The 16,976-nt window shown below is 31.8% G+C and overlaps 1 protein-coding gene across 1 annotated transcript in view; it reads right to left on the bottom strand.

Annotated features, from left to right (window-relative positions):
- LOC111003214 (tumor necrosis factor alpha-induced protein 8-like protein) overlaps positions 1-16,976 on the bottom strand; it is a 36,980-nt gene that overhangs the window by 19,258 nt on the left and 746 nt on the right. The gene's annotated exons all lie outside the window — the stretch shown is intronic.

Genomic DNA, 16,976 nt, shown 5'->3' with positions numbered 1-16,976 from the left:
TAAAATTAATGTTTATATCGCTAATGAAGCATACCAAAGACATTAATAAATTTATATACATAAATAAAACAAGTTACACGGGCGCATAACAGCATTACCGTGTAAGGATAATAAAGTTAACGATCGTTTCCTCGGTCTATATTTAAATCCTTTTATCCGAGATGGGCGGATGCTGGAAAAATTACTACATGCTCTAATATTCATTTATCCTGAGAAAGACTTTATTTCCGGAAGTTGTCTGCTTCTTGTAAAGTGTAAAATTAAATGCTGATTACAAGTGTTTTTTTATCCTATCCTATACATTATTAAATGGGGTTACAACACCGAAAGCTTGAAGCTTGTGCTTTGGGTAGAGGAAGCTAATTTTTGGACATAACGCGAGTTTTCTTCGCCGTATGAGTGTGTGTATTTATTCCGCCCATGTATAGAAAATCGTCACATGTATCCTTATCTGCTTAACACAAATTAACATGTAAAGTGAATTAAGTCTAGTCTTATATCTAGAATTCTTACAAAATAACGTATCTTAACTGTACAGATTTCTATCTCCTCCCACATCAGTTTAAGTACACTTAGACAGCTTCCTCACTTAAAGATATTATCCCATAAGCATAATTTTATTATGGATAGAATTTAATTTAACGATTCTTTAATCGTGTAATTACGTATATAAAATTAGTAGTACTATTATTATCTTATTTGTATATTTACAGAGTACTCTTACTATAGGTAAAATCCCGATGATTGGTCGATAATTGTGTACCTATGTATGGAATTCGTATTCTCTAGCATCTTGTTTAACTATTTCCCTAACATTTTTAATTCAAAATGAATTTATAATTAATAGTACCGTATACGTTTACCTTTGTTAAATTAATCTATTTAAAATCTATTTCATACATGCTTACAACTAACCCTCTTATTCACAAAATTTAAATTAGTTTAGACTGATTTTAAGTAGAGTAATTTGTCTCTTTCTGTCAAATTGTGTGAACATTGTACTGAAGAGTATTTTAGTTGAAAAGGGTGCAATTAGACCAATTTTATCCATAAGAGGGTTTGTTTTCAAAAATTTAAGTAAAAATATTCTATATTTTTTATTATATGGATAGACCTTTGTATGAAAATAACAGTTCAACTGTGCCAATATCCTATCTTACGATTTTAACTTACACCAGTTTCTAATATAATTAAAAATCTCTTTGATATGTTTTAAACATAGACATGTATATTTTAATATTATTTCTACGGTTTATATTATGAGTTTTAAGAGCGAAGAGATTACATTCTATCCGTCGCCAATAATGGATTATCTTCGTACGGTTTGATTATTGGGATGCAGATAGGAGATCGATCGACTGTCACTATCTAATCGCAGTTTGTTTTCAATGTGAGATTGTGGATTAATTATTGGGTTCGGGAGTATATACATTCCTACAGCCAGAAGGCTCGTTGCGTAGCCAATCTTTTAATAAGCAGTACGCGCGTAATAAGGACTATAAGCCAAGATACAGAGATACTTCATTTAGAACTCGTAGGATAGTAATGGTTACCCTCAATTGTAACATACAGTAACTTTGTGAACAAGCAATTAATTTCAACATCATTTAATGAGAATAAATGAAAATAAAACGTTAAATTAATGACTCAACCAATGGCCAGTTACTTGTGACAATGACTTAAGTGGTTACAATTAAAGTATCATTAACGTACAGCTAATAAAACACAATACTAAATTACTATATAAGTTATTTTTAGTTTCTAGGGAAGTCCTAAACCATGAGTCATAATAGCGAAGTCAATACTTTGTGCAGTCCTATAGTAAAATATCTTTATTTACGTATAATGAGCAATACTGTCAATTGCCAAAATATATGCTTAATATTAAGCCGAATGTCAGATTTAATAGTTGTTAATTAAACAGATCTAGCAATATTAAATCAAATGTCAAATCTAAACTGATTTGACTTTGACAGGCAGCTGACAGTAACGCCATTACTCCGTCTCATATGTAAATAATGAATAAATTCGGTCCCTGGACCGATTAAAAATTCTATAATAAGCGTACCTACTCTAAATTTATTTTCAGATTATAAAAATATGTCTAGCCGTCCAGGTATAGTTTACGCTATTTAATAATAAATTGAATATTCCGTCAACAATAATGAACATTCTCACATAGAGAAACTTAAGTTTTTATTGAGTTGAAAGTTCATACTTTTGTCCACAATTTAAATGCAGGTGTACCTAACATAATCAAGTTACAATTGCGAGCTACATCTTATAATAATATATTGTGTAGAATGGCAAATTGATACTTGGAACATTTTAAATTTATCTTTCAGTTAAACGTGATGAAATTTATCACATAACTTTTGTTGTCCGTCTTCTAAAGTAAGTCGCAGTATACTTCACTGGTTTTTTTATAAAACGACAATGGCAAGTCTATCCCATTATTCTCATCTGTTACATCTGTTTGTAATGTGTTGCGCAGTTGTATTATCTCCCTATATACGATCGCATGTACCATGCATATATGTTATATATAACTTATAAGTTATGGTACAACTGAACCGCAGACGAAACTTTCAAGAGCAATTAAACTTGACGTTCATGTATGTAATTAAGTTAGAGACCGTATATAATGATCAAAAACAAAATACGTATGACAAGCAAACTTGATATCATTAGCTAATTAGACGGAAAGAAAAGTCATTTAACGACGACTATAGTGTCATCATATAGAAATTAACTCACATTCATAACGACCAATCATTGTCTAGCTTGTATTAAATAATAAAATGCCTTCAAGTTTATTAATAAAGGTTAAAGGACTGCCATAAGGCCCTTTAAAAAAACGTGTCCTAATATGGCAGGTGTGTATACATACTGACATCTGTGAGGCGAACAGAGAATCTCACAATTATTATAGAAATAACAATTGCGTTTCTGCTAAAAGATTTTCAACATACTAGCGTGTCATCTCATCCATGAACAATTTTTTTGTATACAGACTAGGTCAGAATTCCACGTGATACTAAGTAAGATGCGGCCTAGGTCCAGGAGATTTCAATGCAAATTAAACCACGTGTTTGAGTTATGAAGGAAACATAAGTTTACGTCGGTAGAAATATGAAATAGTTAATCTCATTATGTTGGCGGAAGGAAAACATGTTTATAATTATACTAAAACCCTTCGAGCCCCTTATGCGGTTTTTCTACGATTTAACAATAACTTTACTGTTGTATCCTTTATTTGGTAAACATACGAAGTGGCAGTGAATACTTATTTTGATTTTAAAACTGATAGTGTTGAAATTCAATAATAGACAATCATTTAAGTTAAACAAGATTTAATTTATATATATGATACATAATCGAATGTATTGTGTAATCAGCTATTTATATTTCCGCAATATCTATATAATATTTATATAAATTATAATTATAATTAATGGTATTATCTGACACAAATCACAATAATGTAATCACTTACAAACTAAAAATATACAATTACAGCCCGATATGTTTTATACGTATTTAATTTTGCTGAAGCAATAGTATATAATAGTTTGCCAGTCATTGATAAAACTTTAAAAAAACAAAAACCCAAGTAATTCATGAAAACTCCAGCAAGATTTTATCTATAGAACTTGAAGTTAAGTAAATCAAGAAGTGAAGCTGAAAGTCCAAAAAGTACATTCCGGTATTCTAGCATTAGGAATATGAAACTTCACAACTATCATATAACTGAATTGTTTAGAACTTTAGAAGAAACAATCAGTAACGATTTAGGGATAGGTTTTGACAATAAACTAACATTTACAGAACACTAGGACGGTACTAAATGAAGCTTCAGGGATGCTTGGTTTTTTTCTGAGAATTTCGAAAAGGAGCTGCTAACATACGAAACTAGGTGAGAGAATTTTGAGATGATTTATAGAAAATTAATTGATAATGGTTGCGCTTCAGATGTTTATGAATAAGTTTGATCGCCCCAACCTTGTAGCTAAATTTAAATCGTTGAAAACCCTGTAGATATCCAAGGCATTTCATTATCCCATTCGTCCCTCCTTTTAGAAGAACGCTTTTCTGCTAAATTCACCGAGATCATTCTGACAAACGAATCAGATTTGGAATCCCTTCATTTTACCCTCACACTTTTTAATATGTATATGTATATTAAATCTTGTATATTTTTATGTTTCAATGTTTCAGTGTGCCGAGCGTTGGCAAGGTTTAATAAATAAACTTCCGATGCAGAACTCCACTATACTAAGGGTCTGTTTCACAATTCAAGTCCGGGTAAGTTCCAAATAAGCTATTTATTACTTATTGATAGTATAAACAATATTGTTGCGTTTTACGACTGTCAGATAGCGCTATTCGTCATGAAATGCGAAGAACATATCTTATTTGGAAATTTTATCTTTCGGATAATTTATGTGTTGCATAGCTATTTGGTACTTTATCCATACATTGTGAAACAGACCCTAAGTGTTTCATATTTTATAAGAACAAGTGGCTAATCGAGTTTTTATTGGTTGCTAAAAATACCACGTATAATATTCAGATGAATCATTAGCAGGATAAAAGTTGATACAAAACAGAACGTTGACCAGACTACACTGAATGTGGGATTAAAATTATTTTCATTATATTATGCATTGTGATATTTTTATATGTTCATAAATACAGTTTGAAATTGTCATTATATTTAATATTTACGGACAATATACTTTGCATATGTAACTTTCTCTGTGATTCTGTTGATTTGTTGAATCACTATTTTCCGTATTTTTTTATATTTAACGTATGAAGTAAACTGTATCATACATACTATCTTTACCTAGTGATGAATGAAGTGTTTGTTTAACTCCTTCCTGTTTGTTTAATTCCTAACGGAAATCTTATGAATCATAGACAATGCCTCTGCATTGAAACACTTATTTTGATTTAGGACATAGTTCATGTGTTTACCTCAGTACATATTCTTATATGGTTAATGGTTAATTTTATATGATACAATCATACCATATATATGTTATCTACAATCTATACTGTATTAGTTGTGTGTTTTATGTTCTTTGTTGAAATGTTTACTCCGTTTTTGGGTTTTATGTATTACTTTTATTACTCAAGATGTCATATGGAACATGGTGTAATGGTTGCAGCTCCTTACAAACATTGTGTAAAAAAACTTGGCGATTAAAAAGAGTGGCGGAGAGTTTATTGCCAGTTCTTCTCTTCCGTTCTACGCCCTTGATTTGAGAACTGCCAGTAAATGTAAAATTATATTCATTTAATGTATATTTCTTTTTTTGACGTTCATAATTGTATATTATGTTACCTATATGAATAAATGACTTTTGACTTTGACTTTGTGCTCTGCTCATAGTCCCAATTATAAATATAAAATATTCTTACGAAACTCAAAGATCTAAGACATATATAACTTCTATGTCGCTTAAGAATCAATTAATATTTTTAACAGCTGAGTCAAATGATTAGTCATAACGTGATTTATATTTCTTTACGAGTGCGTGAGAAAATTCAATTTCCTTGCACCGTAATCGTTCCGGTTTCTTACTCTATATGATAGCGGTCATGTTTTATGCAGATTTAAGATGTTAGCCAAGGTTATTATTAGCAAAAATTGGCTAAGAACTTTAAAATCTATTACAATTTCAAAGTAAAATACGTAACCTAATGAACTATTAATCCCTTCCTAGTTTCACGCACGCTTTCATTGCCACAATTTGACGAACGGATTTGTTTTATTGACTCTTAAACTTTATAAAATAACTATAAATTGTATTAAGAAATACAGTCATGATTGGAATAATCATATTATTTTATTAATATCATAAAGATATAGCATTACTGTTATTATTATTTCGTCGGAAATAACGCAGAACTGTGAGTGACATAGAAATAATCGTATATAACACAAAACAATAGGAAGGAATCATTTCACCTTACTTTCGCGCCAAGTAAAACCGTGAGAGATGACAACAATAATATGAGATGCTGTAGTCGAATCAAAATATTAATTGTATGTGAGATAAAGGTAAATGTTTAGGTATACAAGTGCGTACAGACGATTTCAGTACGAAAAAGTACTGCGAGGAATTATTTTTGAAGTATATTCTCTATTAATTATTATCTTTTGTCGATCCGAAGTGGTGGAGGCCTGATGACCTGTAACACAAGTGCTCTAACCTTTAATAGGCATCAGTCCCACATAAACAATAGTTTTCCCTCAAAATATGAATTACAATTATTTACATACTTATATTAATAAATAGTTGTAACTTATCATTTATAGTTTTGTGAGAAAATAAAGATTATTATTATCAAGTAACTTGTAATTCAGTGTAATCAGTAATCCATCTTCGATGACATTAAAATTGCTTTGCAAAAACGTTAGGTTTTCGTACAAAGGTGAACGACCTAGAAACAGGTTTTCAAAATTCCTTGACACAGGAACTGACAATGCATTTATAATCAATTAGACATTTCGTTCAGACTAAGTACTGTTAGTTACATGCAGAAAGTTGTCTAGATTAAATTAAATGAGATTAGACTTGTAAAGGCAAGTTTCCTTTATAATGTGGAAAAGCATTTAGACCAATGTTTTAGCAACAATCTTAACTGTTCTTATTATTACTTTATTTTATTATTTATGATTATTTTAGCCTAAAATTTGTGCGTTTTTTAATACATTTTTTATAAGTTTTTTAAAATAACAATATGAATGTACCACTTCCCTTGCAAATAAACGATAATAATTATTATTAGCTACACTACTATTTATTATAGTACTACTTTTTTTACTAGACCTTTACTCATAGAGAAAATCAATGAAATTTCTGTTTTTATTATCCAAACATCCGACTATTATTATTAAATGATACATTCAATCCATCGGTTAATAACCGTTAACGGTCGATTGATCTCGAATTTTACGTTAATTATGGCGAACCTAATTCTAATAGAAAACTGATACCGTAAGTTTCTATGGCATATACAAACAAGTAATAACGAATTTTTAAAAGCAAATATATCAACGAGCCTACGGGACGCTCATTAAAAGCAGTCATCTCAGCCCATGGACACCCATCTAAGTGGGTGCATTACTAGTCTATTTAGGAGTATGCTTTGATCGTATTCACAGGAAAGTCCTCCACCGGGAGTCGACTCAGTTCGCTAATTCGCAAAATAAAATGCCTCATGAAGCAGACCGTGGAAGACTTACAGCCATCGGCATACCTCTGTAATAACCTCAATATAATGATTACTATAAGGAAACCATCGAAGATTGTAATAATAAGAGAATTTAATCGAAATTTCCAAAAATACTTTAAAACCGTCGCCTTTTAAAGTAAATAAATACGATAATAAAATTAAGGAAGTTATCAATCAACAGCCAAAAGACATTAAAGTGAATGGAAAATTAGTTCGTTCCGTTTTCATTATTAATTTTGCTTACGGTTTCTATATCCAAATTCTAAATTGAATCGGGTCAAAGATGTTTCCAAAAAGAATTACTTATAGTTGGAGATCCAGCCTAAGATCGTCCTACACCGAGGTGATTAATGAACGAAACATATTTTAAATGAAATTTAAAATATTAAAAAATAAATAAACAATGGGTTCGCTGAAAAAAACCTGGACAGGCTGTATTAAATTATTAATTAAAAAATGTTTTTTTATTGAAAATTGTACTGATGAGATTAATAAGAAAATCTTATACCAGCTGAAAGTATGAGACTTGCAGAATGTTCAATTGTTAGGTTCTTTATTTTTTTCCTGGACGGACACAAGGTTCACAGGTATACACAGGTATATTAATAGTAGGTTTTTACACTGAAATGATTAATCAATAAATTTTATATCAATGTGAGCGCTGTTTTATTGCAAACACGTTGATATAAGGTTCACTGCAAAAATGTTGGTCCTAAGTGAGGTTCGCGAATTTTGAAAATTTGAATTTTAGTCCGGCTGGGAACAGGCCGACAAAGGACAGAAAAAGATGCAACAATAATAATAATCAGCGAATAAGAAACAACCAAACCAACACCTTGATTGCATTAACTGCATCAACTTAGCACTAAAGTTGGGACCAAAATTGTGTAAAAGTCTACCTGCTTTCCACGCATTCACAGGGTCTGATTATACTGCTGCATTTTATAATAAAGGAAAAGTGAGACCATTTAAATTTTTTTTATTTTTACATCACTAACTGATGAAGCTGATATTGTCATTAATGAAAAAATGGATATTGTTCAAGAGTTTACGGCAAAAATGTATGGCGTTAATTACTGCAAGAGTGTTAATGATGCAAGAAATCGTATTCTTATTAAAAACTATGGTGTAAAGGAAAACAGCGAACAATTAAAAAAAAACATTTGATTCAAACACTATACCACCATGCTGGATTTCACTACTACAAAATTTTTTTAGAACTATATATGTAAATTCTATGTGGCTTAATGCGACCGACTCTACCTGTGCAAAATCCAACCCTGAAAAATACGGGTGGCATTTTGATGATTATTTGAAACCAACGGGGTTTCAAATAATCATCTAGGGTATTGGGGACCAAACTCCTTTGAAAATCCAGGACATTGTGGAAATGACGGAAAATGAAGAAGATTCTGCTGAATCTAATGAATTCGAAAATCAAGATTTTACTTCCGATGAGTCAGATATTGAATAGAAAATATTAATTAAAACTTTTTTTTTCATTTAAATTAAAATTTTTGTACTTAATGCAAGAACCTGTTTTTTAATTTATGTTTTTACTTAGGTTACCGCACGGGTGTTATCAAACGAACAAGCTTCCGTCCTGCCCTTCAGGCGATTGACCCCCCCGCGACGGCCCAAGCCGAGGTTCGAGTCTCACAGGAGACGCCCTTGCGCGAGTCGCGGGAACCCCACCCATTCAGGCTGAGCTAAGCTCGCCAAACAGCCCGTGCTGAGCTGTAAAGGCCCTTAAGGCCAACAGCGAGATTCCATTAAAAAAAAAAAAAAAACAAACGAACACGCTTGATAACACCCGTGCATTATTGTTGCATCTTTTTCTGTCCCATGAGATACACAGCTCGGAATTCTTTGTCGGCCTGTTCCCAGCCGGACTAAAATTAAAATTTTCAAAATTCGCGAACCGCACTTAGGACCAACATTTTTGCAGTGAACCTTATATCAACGTGTTTGCAATGAAACAGCGCTCACATTGATATAAAATTTATTGATTAATCATTTCAGTGTAAAAACCTACTATTAATATACCTGTGTATACCTGTGAACCTTGTGTCCGTCCAGGAAAAAAATAAAGAACCTAACAATTGAACATTCTGCAAGTCTCATACTTTCAGCTGGTATAAGATTTTCTTATTAATCTCATCAGTACAATTTTCAATAAAAAAACATTTTTTAATTAATAATTTAATACAGCCTGTCCAGGATTTTTTCAGCGAACCCATTGTTTATTTATTTTTTAATATTTTAAATTTCATTTAAAATATGTTTCGTTCATTAATCACCTCGGTGCAGGACGATTTAGGGCTGGATCTTAGACCATTAAGGATTTATAAACGTTCTAAATTCGAAAAAATAGAGTTCTATGGAGAGTTCGGTTGGCTCGTTTACTGGCGAAAGAAGAGTAATTTCGTGTTGTAGTGCAGACGTGGAATAAGTGATTCCATGATGATCTTATGTTCCAAAATAAACGTATTTTTTTTTATTTTACATAGTTTAGGTACGAAACATGACACGTGTAAACACAATGAGTTTATTTTTTTTCACAAGACACTACAAAGTATATGAAGAAACGTGATAATCGTAAAACACCAAGGACAATACCCGTTTCGTTCCCCTCCGTAGACTATGAATCATGAAAAACTGGTTTCCGTGCGTTAATTCTAATTGCCACATCCTTGCTTTGTTCAGACCCTCGAGATTCTTCACCACGTGGATTTAAATCATCTGTGACAGATTTTCAACAGAAAAGGTACATTTTACGATTGCTAAAGCATCAGATTTATAGTATGACGTCATCGAAAAAAAACAAAGTAATACGGAGTTGGAGCAGTGTTGCCATAGTTACTTGAGCGACTCTCCATTTTCAGATCACACGTTCCAATCACGGCTGGGCTCCAATTAGCATCTACTTACGCAATTAAGACTCTCTGGTACGGTAAAACCGTCATACTAAGAATCCAAAACAAAACATTTAAAAGCGGTCAGACACAGAAAAATTTAAAAAGTCTGAGGCGAGGACCTAGGGCTGCAGCAACGTCTTTGTATACCTATCAGAATAATTAAGCAATGTTAATTTTAAACTTCCGAAGCTTACATTATGTAAGTGCAACGACAAACAATGCAATAATATACTTGAACTTAATTAGCTGTAATATATTCAAAAAAATCAGTGGCGCTACAACCTTTTTTTAAGGTCAGGATCAGGCCAACTCAGATTTCTGAATCTGTTACATGATCATATATTTAAATCTTATATGTAAGTAGGTGATCAGCCTCCAGTGCCTGACACACGTCCTCGACGTTTTGGGTCTAAGACATGTCGGTTTCCTCACGATGTTTTCCTTCACCGTTCAATCAAATATTAAATACGCAAGAAAGAAAGTCCATTGGTGCACAGCCGGGGATCGAACCTACGACCTCAGGATGAGAGTCGCACGCTGAAGCCACTAGGCCAACACTGCTCTTTAATATAAACATACATTAATACAAAGCCTATATTGAATTAATAAAGACGTGCCAATGAATTTATAATTGACGCACGAAGCTTATTAATATTGTATAATCGTCTGTTGTTTGATCAATGCATAATGGCAGTGACTCAATGTTTGTATGAAAACTTATTAAGTTCAACATTTCCTTATATGACTCGGCTAAAATATAATCATCAGCATTAATAATATTTAACCTAAGCCGCATTTTCCTAGTAGCGTGCGAGTGTCAACACTGAAGTACCTAATGCGTTCTTTCAGAAATTTAAAAAATTCTTTGATTCCAAAACAAACGTAGCCTATGTTAAGAACCGAGAATCGATGTCTCTGTTTTCGCTTGGTATATTTATGATGCTTTCCTTTGCTTACCTAGTATATTGAATAAGCAAAAGGTTACAATTTAGCATACAAAGGATATAACAGTTCGAAACACGGCTGTGAATTATTTTTCTATATAATTTTTTTCTATTCAATAAACCGGCTTCCTGATGATATTTTCTTTTTCCGAGCAAGTGTTAAAACGCCAAGATTGAGAACTGCACACATGACATCAAAGCTGACACTGCTACACGCCTAATTGACCATTAACTATGTATATTAGAAACTGTTTTTTTATAGAACAAACGGGCAGGAGTCTTATCTGATGTCAAATACCGCATTGGACACTCTCAATGCCAGAGATCTCGCCAGTGCGTTGTCGGTCTTTACGCTTAGTATAAAAATTATCCAACAGATGACAAAGCCCTTTTGTTAGGATCTATATACATAATATCAGAACCGACTGTCAATCGTCAATCTTTGAAATCGGTCCAAGACCGTAAAAATATAAAAATCAACAATAACTTCCTGAATGAAATTTAAAACGATTTATTTAACATTTTTTATTGCAATATTCATCATAATAAAATTTACGGAAGCGTAAAAATATTGTTTTGTAAGAGCGTTGCAAATAGCAGCAAACTTGTGACAGTAAGGCAAAAATACGCTGAATTTCATTAATTTAGTTGCTTGTGATTTCTACGTCGTGGATCCGAGATAAAAAACCTATATTTTTAATTCCGTTTGTATTATCAGGTAATATTAGTTAATATTAATACTATAATTCATATCATTAAAAATCTCTAGAGGACATTGAAATCTATTAAAAATAGCTTACAAATAAATATGTGATAGGAAAATCCTTTGCATTTTGCAAATTTCCGACTAAGGCTATTCTTAGCTTCGATGCTTAGAAATATTCCCTTGCAAGCTGTCAATAACAGTTACCGTTGAAGCAGCTGTTTGCACACCTGCCGCCGGCTGCAAGGAACCTTTTTTCTTACAAGGGGAACGTATTACGTAATTATCATGTAAATATCTATTATAGTACAAAGATGCCTTATTTACATTTTTTTTCAGGTTTTGTGCTCGTCGCAATAATGTCAATTGTCAATTGCTCAGTTTTAATCATTAATACGAAGATCATCGACCATATTTTTTATACAAATTTTAAATTTCGAACTTTAATAATTTATTTAACATTATTTTTTATCAAACTAATCTTTACGCACTTAGTTACAACAGTTATTGTATAAACTTTTAAATTTAAAATAGGAATCGTAATTTAAACGACTTGTGATTCGTAAGAATGCCTGAAAGCAAATACACTAGCTTGTTTTATAAGCCATATCCATGCCATGCAATGTCTTTTATTTTTAATTAGGGTCAAGCAGATGTTTCTAATTAGTGTTAATTTATTTTCCATCTATTATACAAACCTTACCACATTGAAGTCTCTACTTTGCTTTTGCAGGATGTCAAGTACATGGCGAAACGGTATAATTAATAATTCCTATAAACACAGAATTGTATGAGATAAAGAGGGCCTCATTACTCGTCAATGAGACCCCTCAAACGAACCGGAATGTGGGGTCGACGCGACCCCGACCTTATATTCATGTTATGCCAAGTGCTTTACAAACGAAGAAATTATTCGCGTAAGGAATTAAGATCGATAAGTTATTCTATAGGTTATGACGATTAGAAATTATTTTTAATACAAATAAATATAACTATAAACAACCAAATATGTATAGAACTTTTGTGCCTCACATTTCTGTATGTTTCGTGTTCATTTATATTTCCTAATCAAGTACTTTTTTTTTATAGAACAGGGGGCAAACGGGCAGGAGGCTCACCTGATGTTAAATGATACCGCCGCCCATGGACACTCTCAATGCCAGAGGGCTCGCGAGTGCGTTGCCGGCCCATTAAGAATTGGTACGCTCTTTTCTTGAAGGACCCTAAGTCGAATTGGTTCGGAAATACTTCAGTTGGCAGCTGGTTCCACAATGTGGTGGTGCGGGGCAAAAACTGCCTAGAAAAACGCGCAGTTGTGGAACGGCGGACGTCGAGGTGATACGTGATCTGTGTCTGACACACTGTTTTTTGGGTATTACGCATGCCGGTTTCCTCAACATTATCCTTCATCGTACTAGCGAGTGTTAGATGCGCAATAAGAATGACAAATTTATATATGCAAAGCCCCGATAGGAACACACGACGAGGCTAATACTGATTAAGTTATATGCCGGTGCGAAAACGAAAAAAGTTTTTATTAGAAAAATAAATATCGAGAAAATTATCACATATCTTTTTGTTCTCATAACTTTTGTGAATAAATCATATTATTCATAAACCTACTAATATATAAATGTTAATATTTTATTGACATAGTTATATATAGAAACATTAAAAGAGCGCTCTAAAGGAAGTATTACATCCGTGAAAGTTTTTAATATCTAGGTAATTATTTAAATCGCTACTTAATGTTAATCGTAGTTATGTATATTTATTTAACATTCGTAACAAAAATCAGTACAATTATAATATAAATAATAAGGACGGCAACGAGCCTTATCAGTTTCGTGCGTTTCAAGCAACCACTCTAAGGAAATTGAAAAAAAAAACATGAGTGTGTACTTATGTACACGCATTAGAATTATTGTTCTTTGGCGTAACAAGATAAAAAAAAATATCTTTCGCCTTATTCTACGTTTGTAGAAAGAACGATACTAACAATAGATCAAAACTAATTAATACATTGAATTATTATAGCGCATTATCTAGTTAAATGTTTATTTAAATATCACAAAATAATTATTTCTACATAATTAAAGATATTGACATTTTTATTTTAAAATGCTGGTTATCTGACTTCAGGATGTCGGTTTTTTGTGACGATGTGCACGCGCATCGTAAATAAATATTTCCATCATTTTCCCTAACGCGCCAAAAGAAGTATAACTTCAAGAAGGCGAAAGAAGTACAAAACCTAATTTAAACGAGATTTTAAATATTCGTGATATTTTCTAAATTATGTACAGTACAGTAGCGATTTAAAGAAAAATAAAGCTATGTTTCATACTGTATTTATATCCAATACACATCTGTTACATAAAGTTAAACAATCTGCGAACAATACCAGCTAACTTCCATGAATGGAAACAATGCTGAAACTTCAAACGAAGTTGGATAAGATAGTATATCTTAAGTTGTAAACATCTGTTTTGTATGACAAAGTACTTTGAAACTATCTTTATTATCCTCATTAAGTTTGTAATTACAAAATTACTTGAGCATGATAGTAACGAATTAATACAACTTTTTTAAGAGCGTATTAATTCAATTTAAGAGCGTAGTAATTCAAAAATGGGTGGCAAAACACTCAAGAGAGTGTTGCCTACTGACTTCCGGCCCATTATTTCATCGTTTAAATCTGTGTTGGTTCGCCAAAACGATGTAATAAACCGAAAACTAGATTAATAATTCAGTGGCGCTGCAGCCCTATCTGACTCTTGGCGTTAGATTGCTTCCGGTTTTGTCTGATTCATGACGACTTTTGGCTATGATAAATGCTGATTTACTTACGATGTTTACCTCACCGTACGAGAGAGTATTAGTATTCTAAGCTTACATGAGAGTAGAGCTAGCATTTATACGTACATAAAAAGTCCATTGGTGCACAGCCAGGAATCAAAACTATAATCTCGAGGAGAGTTGCACGCTGAAGCCACTAGGCCAACACTTTTATAAATTATATTGTATAATAATGGGTTTCGTTATTCAAAAATAAAATAAATAAGAGCATATAATTATTTTAATAATTAGTTACCTTGTATAAATAAATTTACAAAGATCAAATAGACTGTAACTTTATTTTTTTTTAAATATGATGAAATTAGATGAACATTGATATGAATACTTAGTGAAAAAGTATTACTTGAAGATTAGATCAGATCCCTTATTTAAATATGTTGTGGGCCAAAATTTCATGAGTCGACGAACTGTAAAAGCCTCTTTAATACGAAAATGATGAGAATTTCTTATAGGTTTTATTTTTGGGTTGCGGATTGCATATCGTAAATATAAACCGTTTAATGATTGGTTTCAACAAAAATATAGATAAGAATCAAGCTTAACACGAGAGACAAGAAATTTTGATTTTAAGAGTATTCGAATGTATTCATACCATTCGAATACTACTAAAAATAAGTTTGACACGTATAGCTTTTACGAAAACGTTTATTATATTAAAATGTACATAAGTCATACCTTTTTTAAACAACAAACATCATTCAAGATTCCAATTAATGTTTTTTATAAAATACATAGGCAAAATAGGCTTAAACACATTTGTACCAAGCCATATTTGTATATATATAAGTAATATGTACATATTAAAGAATGCAACAAATGCCAATTCTATTCGGTTAAAAAGGACTCTCAAAAATATGATTAAAATATGAATTTTTATTGTTTATGTCAAACTTTGCAGTATTTAAAAAAGGCCTCTAAACAGCCACCATTACAAGTGAAAGCAATGTTATTTTATACGTAATTGAAATCTTAACCAAAGAACCACAGTGGACTGTAAATAATATCCTTTGAAGCGGCGAATTAAATGAAGTATTACTGAAACTCAATTAGCTAAGGACTGAAGATTCAGTATTTGCAATATTGTATTTCATGCTACATATCAAATATCTTATTTGTTCTCTGTTTGTGTAACAATTTTCAATTATTAATAGTGGTCCCCATTATTTTACAACGTACACCTGGACATATGAACGTGTTTAATTATGATCGTTTTGCACATCTACTTATCTATCTGTATATTTTTTTATCATTTTAAATCGTTTTAATTTTTTTTCTATTATTTTGTAGGCAAATTGTTTTGTTTTTATATTATACAGCATACAAAAATACACAAAACCTTTAATTTTCACCCATCTGCGATCAATCTCCAATCATACCGGAAAACCGAACAGTCTTTGGAATAGCATAGCAAAATGTTTCATGTTATGTAGTATGATCTGAAACGGTAGACTAAGTAAAATCACATTAAGGAGAAACGAAGTTCGCGGGGGCTGCTAGTTTTACGATAAAACTGTACCAATGCTGTTTTGCCAACTTCATGAGCAATGTAGCATGAGCAATGAGTAATGTAGCACCGTGGTCGTTATTACAGCATAATAATCAGTAAAAATTTGTACATAGTATTTTCTGCTTTTAAGCATTAACAGTATTTTCTAGAACAATCGAGATAATTAATTTAAGGAATAAAAATACGATACGAAAATTCAAGCGAAAGCACAAGTTCTGCTTCTAATCATAAATGTCTAGACTACAAAAAACTACATTAATTCAACAAAATTCAAGAACATAGCTCGAAGTAAGCCTAACATGTATTATGTTTATATGCGTTGCTCACAGTAATAAAAATATATATTAAGTATGTGAATAAATTAGAGAGACGGAAACTTGAAAGGTAATCTTTTTATACTTTTTACGCAATATAATAAGCTAATTTTATGAAGTAAGCCGTATCACCGTTTCATCTGGTAGTACATTTTATTCAATTTTATTGTGTCAGAAAATTCATATAAAAAAAACGACATGGCAAGAATGAACTATTTGTAGTTGTACTCATCTTCACCCACCGCCCATCATCCTTCAAGCAAAGGGGCAGAAACCGGGGTCAGATTACTCCCATTAAATGACAAGCATTGATGTTTCTATATACATATTAATAATATTTGTATGGCGAATCTATTTAAAACGTATATCGAAAAAAAATATCAGGAAAGTGATACTGCGTTTCTGTTAGATTTCAGATGTATAATGATTTTCATTACTAATACATATATTGTTTTTAAACCTAGTGACTAACTATATATATCT

The sequence above is a fragment of the Pieris rapae genome, chromosome 5 (genome assembly GCF_905147795.1).
Source record: "Pieris rapae chromosome 5, ilPieRapa1.1, whole genome shotgun sequence".
In the NCBI taxonomy this organism is placed as follows: Eukaryota; Metazoa; Arthropoda; class Insecta; order Lepidoptera; family Pieridae; genus Pieris; species Pieris rapae.
This window is presented reverse-complemented; position numbering and strand designations above follow the sequence as displayed.